Here is a 13,249-nt window from a genome sequence, read left to right as displayed (position 1 = left end):
TGGGCTGGCATCCCATCCAGGGTGTATCCTGCCTTACCCCTGTTGCTTGCTAGATAGGTTCTGGCTTCCTCACGACCCTGTACTGTATAAAGCAGTTTAGAAAATGGATGGATGGATGGATTAACCTGATATTACCTAATATAGTGTCTTCATCTTGTATGGTAATATTCAAGTACAGTTTCCTTAGAGTAACAACCTTGCTGAATCCAACTGGTAGGGCACACAAAATTCCTGGATATGGACCCAGTACTAATTTCAGTTCCTCCAGTTTTGAAAATGAGTAGTAATTCTGGAAAATTAGAAAAGGCAGTTTATTAATTAAACTCTAAACTACTAACAGCCAACTTTCTGTAGTAAAACCGTGTTCAATATTCGTGATTTCGCTTCTTTGCACAAAAGTGTTATAAGATTATACAATGCTATAAGGCACAGCTGCGTTAACATGACTTAACATGATTCTGGAGCAGTGCATCCTGGGTAATGATTCAGTTGTTCAGTTTTCTTCAGGAAAGCGTTAGAAGTGGCTTGTGTGTGGACCTGTTACCAGAGCAGTGCCTGTGCGCGACTCAGTGTTGTGTTGCCAGATAAAAGAAATGTTATTAAAACAAATATCTTCCATGAATCCCTAAACTATCAGGCACTCCTTTACTCAAAGGGATGTGGGAGCATGGAACAATGTAAATATCCAAGTTGTTTCACAAATGGAAACCACAGGGAAGTACATTTAAAAATGAGCATGGGAGACAATAGCTCACACAAAGGGTGGTGGGATAGTTTTCTTTCAGGAAACAAATGGATGACATCCTGGGATCAATTCAGTACTAGCTACCAAATTAAAAAGGTCCAGCTCATGAGGAAAGCTATTCTACACCACACTATCTGATATATTAGATCAAATTATACCTGAATTACAGGGAATTTTAAGTGCATTTAGAAAATTATACATTATTCTTATTACTCAGATGCTAATTAAGCAGTGTTTTTCCTCACTGCTGAAAGCACAATGCTAACATGCGTGAGTCTAAAATCATCTGACACAGCATGATGGCGTTCTGTACATTGAACATACTACAGCTGTCTGATTCCCATGGATTCTTAAAAAACATAAATTCAAAACAAGTTTTACATAACTTAAATATTTATTTAAGTTATTTAAAACTTGTTTTAAATAAGTTGTTTTAAATTTAAAACTTGTTTTAAATAGTTATTTAAAAGTTATTTAAAACATAGATTGCAGATCTATGCAGAAAAGATCTGCAATGTGTTTAAAAATTCAGTAGGTACATTTGTTATTGAATGAAGAGAAGCATTCCTAATCCATTCTGAAACAGTCAAGATATCCTTGAAACAGAGTTTCCTGACACTTGATCCGGGCCTGCTGACCACACTGTTACAACACGACTGAGCTCTTACCTGGAATGTCTGCTTTCGTGCAAAATAGTGTTAAGGACCTTAAATTGGTCAGTGAGGCAAGAATCGCCTGCTCTTCTTCACTCATTCTGTTGGATAACACAAGCCACCCCTTGACCTTTGCTGCATATTTTTCCAGAACAAGATGCAGTTCTTGAACTATTCCTGAACTGTGAATTAGATCCAGAACTACAGAGTCTGACAGGGAGAACAGCAGGCTCAGGTTTCCCAGCTCTTTCTCCGCCAGTTGTCTCGTCTGCATGATGGATATGTGCAGCAGGGGGATTTTACATTCATGTCTGTTGTAAGACGGACACAGCACATCAATAAACTCCTTGGGTATGGGAGCAGAGAAAAAACTGATTGCCAAATTAAACAAATGATTCAATGTTCTTTTTTTTCATTCTCAATATCTCAGGATCACGAAATGAACCAGCGAACTCCTCTTCAACAGCTGGTGGTTCTGTTATTTGAAAGCAATCCTCATTCTCATTGAAATAGGTCATTTCCTTGAAAAAGTGGAGGCGAAAGCTTTTGATCCCCTTAATGCTCTCTGGATACTGATTTATGAAATAAAACAGTCCGTGTAATGGAATTGGGCCGATGTGAAAGGTTTTCCCTTTCATGTTCTCTGTGATTATTGGCGAACAGGACGCTTAAATACAGGAAGTCAATCACCATTCTTAAAACCTGGGTATAGAGAAAAGTATCTGTAACAGTGATGCGAAAATCTGGGACAGCATTCATAACATGCAGGAAAGTATCAATATTAACCGGGATCTCAGGGTGATGAGTACGGAACGCTTTGATTGACTTGTCAGCACTAAAAGCAGCGTTCTTGTTAATCCTGTTCAGTGTATAGTCTGTGACGATTGTAGCCACTCTTTCTGACCTTGTAGAGGTGAAGGTAAGGAAGTGCTCTAAGCATAAAAAAGTAGCTACAGAATCGATCTCTTCTAAGTATTTCTGACTTTGTTCCCTCTCCTCAGGGATGCTGGAGGTCATGAGCGCACCAGATACTCCTGGAAACAGAGGTGAAAGACCCGATACACTGGCTGGATTCTCTGGGCTGCGAGTCTGTTCAGAAGCCCCAGCCTGGGGGCCTCTGTTTCCTTCACTCCCACCTGGAGAAGGTCAGCCTCTGTGAATTCAAACTGCCCTCTCAGACAGAGCCCCCCCACGCAGATGTCTCATGTCATGTCAACGTTCAGTTGAAAGATTTTAAGAAACTCTCAAAGAATCAACTGCAGTAGTGTGGAGAGTTTTGATTTGAACCAATGTTTGCACCGGGTTTCTCCATTCGAAGGTTTGCGTTAAGGAGCAAAACAAATCGCTATCATTTCCATTTCATTTTTCATCACAAGCTCTATGATTTTCTTGAAAAAAATGATCTAGGAAGAAAATGCACACTTTCATTAAACTAAGTCAAGACCTATGTTGCTGTCCATAATGATGGATTTTGTACTGTAAGTAAGGAAGAAAGCACCGCTGTGATTAGGACCCAGGATCTCCTGTTTACTCAACAGGTGCTTAAACCAGCCAGCAGCTCTCTTCTCTTTTACAGCTCCTTTGACACACTGTGTCACTAAAGACACCACTCTGCCCAGCTGAGTTTTTCCTTATGAATTGCAGGTAGCAGTCGAGGAGGCCGACGCCGTTAAACTCTCTGTTGGGGAACTTAATCCTTGACACACAGGCTGCTAACTCAAAGAGGGGGGTCTTGATGATGGGGCAGATAGCAGGGAATGTATCTAATCTTTTGTAAGCATCCTCCACTTGGACCATGTTACAAGACAGAATGGTGCCATGCAGAGGAAAATCTAGGATAGCGATCAGGAGCTCTGCATGCTTCCGGATAAGGTAAAGGCTTTGGGTTCTTACACCAACGATTACTGGGATTTTCCACAAGTGGGTCCGATGAATCAACTCCTCTATCAGCATGTCAAGAGGACTTGCATTCTTCCCAAATTCATCAAGCAGGAACAGGACACGTTCTCGTTAATGACGGATCAGTTCACAGACTAGCACAGTTAGACTGTTACAGTTTTACTGGGGTATCGAGGGGACAGTACAATTTCGGCTTACATGTGTTTGTGGTGGTGTAGGAGTACAGTCGTTGTGGGTACAGGAGGACGTTAGGAGAGATCATAATAAGGTGGAAAGGAGTGGGGGTGTCACCAACTTGACAGCTCTGGGGAAGAAGCTACTTTGGATTCTAGTTGTGTGCGACTGGAGTGACCGGAACCTTCTGCCAGATGGTAGGGGAATAAACAAGTTATGACTGGGGTGAGTGGGGTCAGACATAATTTTGGTGGCTTTTTTCAGACTCCTGGTGAACAGGGAGTAAAGCAGTGGGCTGAGCACACAGCCTTGAGGGGCACCGGTGTTAAGGGTGAGTATGTTGGAGGTGAGATTGCCAATCCTGACAGTCTGGGGTCTGCTGGTGAGGAAGTCTAGGATCCAGCTGCAGAGGGTTGTATCTAAACCAAGAGCCCTGAGTTTGGTAGAAAGTTTTATGGGTACGATGGTGTTAAATGCTGAGCTAAAGTCAATGAACAGCATTCTTGTATAGGTGTTCCTTTTAACCAGGTGGGTTAGTGTGGTGTGTAAAGCTATAGAGATTGCATCCTCTGTGGAGCGGTTTGTGTGATGGAGAGGATCCAGTGTTTTTGGAATGCTGGCTTTAATGTGCGGAATAAGTTGTTTTTCAAAGCACTTCATTATGATGGGGGTGAGTGCAATAGGGCGGTAGTCGTTTAGGCATGTGGGGGCTGATTTTTTCGGTACTGGCACGATGGTGGTCGTCTTGAAGCAGCTAGGTACAGTGGCCTGGGCCAAGGACATGTTGAAGATGTCGGTACAGACATCAGCTATCTGCCAGGCACATGTTCTGAGTACCAGGCCAGGGATACCATCAGGTCCAGCAGCTTTATGTGTGTTCACTTTACTTAGTGATTTCCACACATCTAGCTTCGATAGTTTGGGGGGTGGGGTGGTAGGGGAGTCAGTGGTCCAGGTGGTTGGTTCAGGGTTTTGAGCTTCGAAGCGTGCGTAGAAGGTGTTAAGCTTGTTTGGAAGAGAGGGGTCAGTAGCGCTTACAGGGCTTGTTTTGCTCTTGTAGCTTGTGATTGTATTTATGTCTTGCCACATGCGTCGTGGGTTAGTGTTGGTGTTGTAGTGGTGTTCTATCTGGGATTTGTACTGTTTCTTGGCAGATTTTATGCCAGCTCTTAATTCTTTCCTAGCCCCTCTCAGTTCTTCCTCATTACCAGATTTGAAGGCTGCATCATGGGCTTTGAGCAGGGAGCGGATCTCAGTGTTCATCCAAGGTTTTTGATTTGGGAGTTTGCGTATCTTTTTAACGCTCACCACATCATCAGCACATTTGCTGATGTAGCTAGTGACTGCTGATGCATACATATCAATATCAGTGTGGGATCCATGGGAGGCTGCATCTTTGAACACACTCCAGTCTGTGCACTCAAAACAGTCCTGAAGCATTGATTCTGCCTCTTTGGTCCATGTTTTTACAGTTATAACTGGAGCCTTGGTGCGTTTGAGAAGTCGTCTGTAGGCTGGGAGTAGGAACAGGGAGATGTGGTCAGATTGTCCAAGAGGGGGTGAGGTACTACTTTGTAAGCACCGGGTACATTAGTATAAACAAGGTCAAGTGTGTTGTTTCCCCTGGTGGAGCAGTCAACGTGTTGGTTGTAGCTAGGCAGGACTGATTTCAGATTTCCCTGATTAAAATCACCTGCAATAATAAAAACACCATCAGGGTGTGCTGATTCTTGTTTACTCATAGCTTTGGACAGTGTTTTGACTGCTTCCTTAGCATTAGCGTTAGGAGGTATGTATACAGCAGTAATAATGACCGATGTGAATTCCCTAGGTAGGTAGAAGAGTCGGCATTTTACCATTAAATATTCTAAGTCGGGTGAGCAGTGGATAGCGATTTCTGTAGTATCTCTGCACCATGCTTGGTTGACATAAATACACAGACCTTCTCCTTTATTTTTACCAGAGGCGGCTGTTCTGTCCAATCGGAGAGTTAAAAAATCATCCAGCTGAATGGCGGAGTCCGGTATGTTGTTGTGAACCCACGTTTCCGTAAACACAAGAGTGCAGCAGTCTTTTATTTCCTGGCGAGTAGTGAGCCTGAGTTTTATTTCGTCCAGTTTGTTGTCTAGGGACCGTACGTTAGCGAGGAACAGGCTGGGTATAGGTGGTCTGTTCCGCTGTTCTTTTAGTCTTATTTGCAGCCCGGCTCTCTTACCGCGTTTCTGTTTGCGCTCGCACCGCTCTTGCACATATTTGTACAGTATGTATAGTAAAGAGACTGAATGTCCTGAAGGGATAGGCCGTCCTGAAAAGAGCTGAGTAAATAAGTGCTGCTAATTATCTGTGTTCTCAGCTTGTGCACTGCAGAAACTTAAAAACCTTGAAGTCTTGCATCTGCCATTTGGAAAAGGCATGAAAGAGGCAGCTGAGATGATTATTAAAGCTTGTCAAACTCTGCCGTGCTTGAGGTCCCTTCGAATGTACTCCTGTTTGAACGATGACAGTCTTGTCACATTTGGTAAGTTGTACAGAGATCCTTTATGTTTAGAATAGATCTACAACAGAATAAGTGCTTGTTATGACAAGTCTACTGTATGATTTTCAAATGGTGTAAAAATAAGAACTAAATCAAACCTGTCAGTGCTGGGGCCCTCGGTTCAGTTCCTAAGATGTTATCTGTGTAGCGTTTGTATGTTCTCTCTCTGTTGATGTGGGCTTCCACCCACATGCTGGTAGGTTAATTAGCCCTGCTGTTTGTGAGTGTGTGTCTGTCTGCCCTGTAATGGACTGGTGTGCCATCCAGGGTGTATCCTGCCCTACGCCTGTTACTTGCTGGGATAGGCTCCAGCTCCCCAGTGAAACAGTACTCTCTACTTTATCATATTTTTTGTTTTCTATGTAATTTTTCAAATATATTGCTTAGGATACATTCTATGTCTGTTTATAAAACATTCAAAAGATCTAAATAAAGTGAGTGCTTTTAGGTATTTTAATCAGGCATAGGAAATCATAAAATAGAGCTTTTTCTAATTTTTGATATGCTTCATGACAGAATTGTTATCCTATTAATTTAGGACTGTGTTGTAATAAAACAGTAGTACTATTTCTAACAATAGTGCATTTTATTTTTCAATGCAATTTATGTTTTTTTTATTAGAAATATATATAAAGTTAGTAGTATTAGTATTCTCAAAAAATAATATTGTTTAAACCTATCTATCAGGAAAACATTATCTTGGTTGATACTACTGTTTTGAAACGTTCCTGGAAATGACATTAAAATGAATTAAAATGCTTGATTAGCTGTCCAGAGCAAGCTGTGGTATGTGAAAAGACAAATTCCTCATGCAAGAAATTGTATATGGCTAATAAAGTGATCTTATCTTATCTTATTCCGTGTAATAAATAAATATAAATATTTCTTTAGCAAAGGCAACCCAAAATGGCCGTTTCCTTGGACTTCATAAACTCATTATAGATCACAGCATCAACACCACAGAAAGAGGTTGGCAGGAATTGTTCCACTGTCTGGGGCGCCTGAGTAACCTGGTGAAGGTGGACATCTCCAGACCCGTGTCTCATCTGCTGAAACCTTCTTCCCGCCTGGTCGTCGCCTGTGTAAGGGCCGTCGCGCGGCTCCCTAGAATCCAGCATGTTCTTCTGCAGGGCTGGCTGCTGGACGAAATGGACTGGAAGCTGTTCGAAGACACAAAGAAGAGGCATCCTCAGTCACGACACATTAGTTTGACCTACAAGATCCACGTTCAGCGAAAGATTGTAGAAACCGTATGAACTTTAGTTGACAACACGTACCACAACTTAAACAACAGAAATCAATCCCCGTTCGACCATCGCTTTCAGCCGCTGTTGGCACCCGGTAAAGTACAGGTGTACTTGAAATGAAATGAGATGTGTACTTGTACTAATTACCTGCTGTCTCTGTGTTTTTCTATTATTGGAAAATAAGACTGCAAAACCTGAGACCTCTAAATATATTAATATTAATTATATTTACATTTCCCTGTGCAAGGTCTGAAACAACCCTTAAGCCTTGCAATCTTACGCTGTTCTTGGATCCTATGTGGAAATAGAAAGGGCAGAAGGGTCATGATCTGTTTTGTAACCAAATGTATTCTGTAAAAAGGATGTGATGAACTGTCTCTGGTCATTTGTCCTGCTTTCCTAATATGGACTAGCTGTAGATTGCTGTAATAGCTCTCACTATGTTGTTGTTACCGAGGGAGCTTGGTAAAGTCCCTGATTATCTCCAGGTGGCAGAAGAAATAAAGCTGCAGACTGTTGTTTGCTGTAATCTGGTATCCCATGACACCAGTTAACTGAGGCTCACGCAAGCACATCACCAGTTGGGTCATCTGTCATTCCAGCATCCCAATGACTGGAGTTACTTGTGGGAATAGGTACTGGCCAGAAGGAGCCCCAATTGGAAATGGCTTCACCCAGAGGTTGAATGAATATTCAAGTGCTTGTGAAGGGCAGGGTCTTTATTAACAGCGGTTCATCTCTGATATCCACAAAATGTGTCCTCTTAGACATTTCCGAAGGTGTGTGTCCAATGTTGTACACTGGGCCAAGGAAATGTCGGGGAATGACGATGCCTAAATAAAGGAATTTCTTTTATTTTGTAACCGACTGCCCCGCCTAGCACTTTGAAAGGGTGCCAGGACTCTACACTTGAAAGGAAAGTGGGGATATTGGGGATTTAGGGGTACAGAGAATTAAGTTGTGGTGGCAAATGTAAGCGTACGTTCAAGAAAAGAACCTTCTACGTCTTTTTAAAAGTGATTATTCATGAAAGTTCTTAGGAACACTGCCCCTTCTCTGTCCTGTGGCTGTGGTCCAGTAATATACAGCCAGAGTGCTGATAGTCTTGCAGATGGAAGAGGAGGTTCATCCTGTTGATATCAAGGCGGTGTAGGACTGCACACATCATAGTGACTGTGCAGCTCCTACTGGACTGGCCCGCAGAGCAAGTGAGAGGCGAGCAACACTCTGTTCTGAATTTCCTAAGACTCATTCCCAAGGTCAGAGGAGCAGCACTGAGCTGAAATGACCTGAAAAGATCTGTTACAGAAGTCTCTGAAGTTTATCTTTTTAGAGCTGCAAATACAATTAATCTGCAAATATAATTTGTGTCTTACTTAGAAGTCAAAAATGCTACATAGGAGAGACCTCTGTAACTACAGTGAACTAAAATGACCTGAAACGGTCTGCTCCTCTGACTCTGACTTGAGTGAGTGAGAGAACTGAGACTGTTCAGAACTGTCTTAAATAATGACTTTTAAAAAGAGGACATGTCCTTACACTGGCCTACAAACGTTATGCTCGGAATCCCCAAATCCTATCCCTTTTCACTCTCAAAAGTGTAGAGTACCATCCTAATGAAAATTTCAACAAATCTATTAAATTAACAGTCAGAGGGGCCAGATCGCATTTAAGACATGCACTGAATTTAAATATGTATTTAATTTTTGTTCTTGTTGCTCCCCTGGAATTCTGAAAACTCACTATTGCATATTAAGGCTCTACATCTGTTGGCTAAAAGATCAAATCTTATAAACATTAAAATACACTGTTAAATTGCACTGATTAATAAACATGAATTAATTAAACTTCATTGTGTATATTTCTGGTGTGTCTTTAAAGCAATTTTAGGGAAATATTACAATAAAATTCAAGCGACTGATGCAAGTTCATTTCTGACTGAGGATATTATATCCACTATATTCAGGAACGTTCTCATATCATCTGGTGTTCTGCTTAGTCCGCTACTTCAACAACAACTACAGGGCAGCAGCTGTTACTTTGGATTCCTTATAAATGAGGGACCTCTCGCACCCTCATAATCTCATCATCAGAAAGTTGTGAGTTTCGGGGCAGGGCCACTTCCTCTCTTGCTCTTTTCAGACACTTGCGGCAACTGTTCGCTCATAACCACGTCTGGAATGCGTGACCTTTACACGGGGGAGAAGCAACGCCGCATCCCTTTTCTAAACAACATTCACATTCAGAAATAAGTCAAGAAATTTGCGCTGCTGTCAGCCTGCCCATGTTGCCAAAGAAAGATTCACTCGGCGTCAACATGGCAGAACAGCGATCGCTTCAAAACAATGTTCCACACTCCGTAAGCAAGAACTTCAGTGTTTGCAGTCACCCGATATGCCGATAGTCAAAGGAGCGCAAAACACGAAGCGTCAAAAGACAAGATGAGTTGATGGAAAGAGCATTGAATTGATGAGCACAAAAGTTCGGCTCGTACAATAGGCAACGAAGATCCCGGCGTCAATCGCACTTGAAAGGACTGCCTTGCAGACCAAGGGCAGTGGGCGGTGCCCGGTAAGAGGGGCAGAGGCGGTAAGACATGATGCAGAGAAACCTGACGCGAGGTGGGTTAGCTCAAATGGTAGAGCGCTTGCTTAGCATGCGAGAGGTAGCGGGATCAATGCCTGCATACTCCAGGTCTGAGTTTGGAGCTCCCGGAGCCAGGTGCTCTCCCTTATCCTCTGCGTCTTCTGATAGGTGCTCCTCCGTTGCAGAGAGAATGTCCTTCAGTTGTCAAGCATTGAAGGGCCACGCCTCCTTCCCAACCTCAGTCTGCACTGAGTGCGTCTCCGGCATTTTCTCGTCCAATTTGTCAGCTTAGCAAGTGAAAAGTATATCCTAGTGAAAAGAGTGCTGATAATACTCTCACGAATTGTTAGAAGATGTGCTTTTGATCAGCGATTGCTTAACAATCACATTCGTTCAACTTGAGCCAGAGTTGGCTCGTAGTAAACTCGTAAACTCGTAGTTTTCCTTCAAATCTTGAAAGCTCTCAGTGAGCACATCATAGTCTGCAGGACGCCCGTAACTTGAGTACTTCAACAGAAAGAAGAGCAGACAGCTCCACAAATATGCGAGGCACAGAGAGCGCAAGGCGAGCCACACACGTTTCGGTGGCTGAGAGAGGGCAGTTTTTGCTTCTGCATTTCCCAAGTAAGGACGCATGACAACAAGCGATCGCGGTGCTCATCTACGACATAGCGGTGATGAGTTTTCAGTACGTGTTCTTTTGAATGAGCAATGAGGTTGCCGCCTTCGACGGCTGACTGCACGCTCTCGTTGTGCCACGTGATGAGTATTCACCAGGCTCGTTCAGTCATTAGTCACATTCCATCGTTTGCCATAAGCAGACGCTGCGAAGTGATGTGAATATCAGTTCCCACTCTTGTGGACGAGGAGGAAAAGAGCACACAAGGGCTCGTCCGGGAGTTGAACCCGGGACCTCTCGCACCCTAAGCAAGAATCATACCACTAAACCAACGAGCCACGGCAGCCCTTTACATTTCAATCTGTCAGTGAGCTTGAGGACGGGGGAGAGGCGTCATTCGCTCGTCCAGTCAGACCTTCATCAATTAGTCAAGAATGCCGCAATTACACGACTGCCTTGCAGACGAAGGGCAGTGAACTGCGCCCGGTAAGAGGGGAACAAGCGGCACTAGGCGACACAGAGGCATGACCCCCAGCGAGTGGGGTTAGCTTGCATGGTCCAGCGCTCGCTTTGCATGTGTGAGGTAGCAAGATCAATTCCTGCATCCTCCAGATGTGTGCTTAGAGCTTGATGTGCCGAAAGGTGTCCTTTAGCCTTTGGTCACGCCTTGCGTGGAGAGCGTCGTGCAGCTGTCAAGCGTTTCGCAGCCACGCACCCTTTTCTTCTTCTCTCTGGCTTAAGCGTCCCCGCCAGTTTCTCTTGACATTTCATGTCAGCATGTCAGAAGTCCGAGTGACATTTTTAATGGCTGAGTGAGGGCACGATGCTGAAGCAGAGAGGCCACTTCAGCCAGAGAGACTTGTGCTAGGTGAATTCTGAAAGACGGACTCGCAACAGAAACAGACCAAAAATGTATCGGTGAGATCAAAAGGCAAATGCAACATCCAGCAGAGGGCGTCGCAAGATTAGGGTACAGGTGACTGAAATTCACGTGAGGCAAACTTTCCAGCACATGCACCGCAGCTGGCCTCATTGGCGTAGTAGGTATCACGTCAGTCTCATAACTTGAAGGTCGTGAGTTTGATCCTCACATGGGGCAGGGCTGCTTCCTCTCTTGCTCTTTTCAGACACTTGCGGCAAGTGTTCGCTCATAACCACGTCTGAAATGCGTGACCTTTACACGGGGGAGAAGCAACACCGCATCCCTTTTCTAAAGAACATTCACATTCAGAAATAAGTCAAGACATTTGCCATTGCTTTCGCTCGCGCTGCTGTCAGCCTGCCCATGTTGCCAAAGAAAGATTCACTCGGCGTCAACATGACAGAACAGCGATCACTTGAAAACAATGTTCCACACTCCGTAAGCAAGAACTTCAATGTTTGCAGTCACCCGATATGCCGATAGTCAAAGGAGCACAAAACACGAAGCGTCAAAAGACAGGATGAGTTGATGGAAAGAGCGTTGAATTGATGAGCACAAAAGTTCAGCTCGTACAATAGGCAACGAAGGTCCCGGCGTCCTCATCGCACTTGAAAGGACTGCCTTGCAGACCAAGGGCAGTGGGCGGTGCCTTGGATGAGGGGCAGAGGTGGTAAGACATGATGCAGAGAAGCCTGAAAGTAGGGGGATTAGCTCAAATGGTAGAGCGCTCGCTAAGCATGCGAGAGGTAGCGGGATTGATGCCCATATCCTCCAAGTTTGTTTGGAGCTCTGGGAGCCAGGTGCTCTCCTTTAGCCTCTACGACTTCTGACTGGTGCTCCTCCGTTGCGGAGAGAATGTCCTTCAGTTGTCAAGCGTTGAAGGGCCACGCCTCCTTCCCAACCTCAGTCTGCACTGAGTGCGTCTCCAGCATTTTCTCATCCAATTTGTCAGCTTAGCAAGTGAAAAGTATATCCGAGTGAAAACAGTGCTGATAATACTCTCACGAATTGTTAGAAGACGTGCTTTTGATCATCAATTGCTTAACAATCACATTCGTTCGACTTGAGCCATCAAGCTCGTAGTTTCCCTTCAAATCTTGAAAGCTGCCAGTGAGCACATCATAGTCTGCAGGATGCCCCGTAACTTGAGTACTTCAACAGAAAGAATAGCAGACAGCTCCACAAATATGCGAGGCACAGAGAGCGCAAGGCGTGGAAAGAGCGTTGAATTGATGAGCACAAAATTTCAGCTCGTACAATAGGTAATGAAGACTAAGACTTGCAGACTAAGGGCAGTGGGAGGTTGCTGTTTTGAGATGGAGGCATTGGGACGGTGGGCCGAGATCTATTCTTCTTAAGGAATTCTTCATCGTGAAAGATCGGTCCACAGGTTATCTAAAGAACTTACAAATTTTTTGGACTCAGGGAATCACGAGCTACCGGAAGGGAGTGAAGTGCTGAAACATATGACATGCCCTCTTGATCTCACATGCTCAATTCTGCTGCAACATGCACAGCTACCGTCCACACCAGGCAGTGGGGCTTCAGCAGAATTTGCTACGCCACCTGCAAATACATATCCAGCTGCACACATATACATGGCTTCCTGTCCTTTTCAGGATCTCAAAAAAAAGCATAGCGCGGTTTTCCTGCAACCTGATTGACCACATCTCCCTCAGAATGTGCCCCGCTGCATTCATTGCTGAAGCAGGACGGAGGCTAACGGACATGCCAGAACAGTGAGGTTCAGCGATCTCTCCAAAATATTGTGGTTGTAGTGGAAGAAATATGGTTTAAATTGTACCTTGGTATTTCAAACTCTCTCTAGAATGTTATCCATTTCTATTTTATTTTGACAGGAACTGTTA

General features: G+C 44.0%; 1 non-coding gene across 1 annotated transcript; it reads right to left on the bottom strand.

Moving 5' to 3' along the window:
- Nucleotides 1–10,725: 10,725 nt before the first annotated feature.
- Nucleotides 10,726–10,797, bottom strand: trnap-agg (transfer RNA proline (anticodon AGG)). Its single transcript has one exon. It is a non-coding gene; the product is annotated as a tRNA-Pro (tRNA).
- Nucleotides 10,798–13,249: the final 2,452 nt, after the last annotated feature.

Source organism: Atractosteus spatula, chromosome 10, assembly GCF_055471065.1.
Source record: "Atractosteus spatula isolate fAtrSpa1 chromosome 10, fAtrSpa1.hap1, whole genome shotgun sequence".
Taxonomy (NCBI): Eukaryota; Metazoa; Chordata; class Actinopteri; order Semionotiformes; family Lepisosteidae; genus Atractosteus; species Atractosteus spatula.
This window is presented reverse-complemented; position numbering and strand designations above follow the sequence as displayed.